The sequence below is a fragment of the Pundamilia nyererei genome, unplaced genomic scaffold (assembly GCF_000239375.1).
Source record: "Pundamilia nyererei isolate P.nyererei 1_Seehausen unplaced genomic scaffold, PunNye1.0 scaffold00267, whole genome shotgun sequence".
NCBI lineage: Eukaryota > Metazoa > Chordata > Actinopteri > Cichliformes > Cichlidae > Pundamilia > Pundamilia nyererei.
In genome coordinates, this window is record NW_005187668.1 from 568,460 (window position 1) to 569,472 (window position 1,013).

Here is a 1,013-nt window from a genome sequence, read left to right on the forward strand (position 1 = left end):
CACCCATACCACTAAAATAACATTTTATAGAATTGAATTCATACTGTAGATAAAACAAATTATATAAAACATTTAAAATAAGACCATCCTTACACATTTGCAACAGTAATATTAACCCGTGTAAGACTAATGGGAAACATTTTTCTGCAGAATAAGTACTTTTACCTTTAATGCTTTAAGTTACATGTGCTGGGGTACATGCTGAGGACTTTACATAGACTTGCAACGCTACTTTTACTAAAGGGAAAAAATTAAATCCACCAACACTCTTCATTGACTAATGAAATAATAATAGTGAAGATTTTAATAACAACTATAGAAATAAGAATATTTTACAATTCTTCAGGCAAAGGAGTCTATGCAGAGAGCAGAAAGTTGCAAGATACATAGCATACATAAAATATTGAGAGATAGCGCAAAGTCATTAAATATTGTGTTTTAATAAGGTATTTAAACAGTGGCAAACATGCATTTTTCTTCTTTTAAAGGAGGTGGTGATCGTTACCTCTGCTTCTTGCCTTTCTGTAAAATCACAACACACCAACAACACATACCAAGTTCACTTCTAGCAGCGCTAAACACATGTGCTGTGTGCATAAACTGTATACATACAGTTTCCCCTAAAGACGTTCAGCAACATTGTCTTGGATCAATCAATAAAAACTTGTCCTGCAGACAAAAAAATCTTCAGAAGTCATCATCTCTTATTTAAATGAGCTAACCTCCTTAATAGTGTTGTCTCTTATATATGTTATGCAGCATCTGCTACACATGAACACATAACCTCACAACCACGAATGCCATAATCATCTGCTGTGAACTGCTCCCAACTGCTTTGTTTATTGATTAGTGATTGAAAAATGATTGGCTGTGGAAAGTAAACACAGGAGCACTCAGACAGTCACCATGGAAACACACATCTCATTAAATTTACAGCCAGCATAATACACACACACACACACACACACACACACACACACACACACACACACACACACACACACACACACACA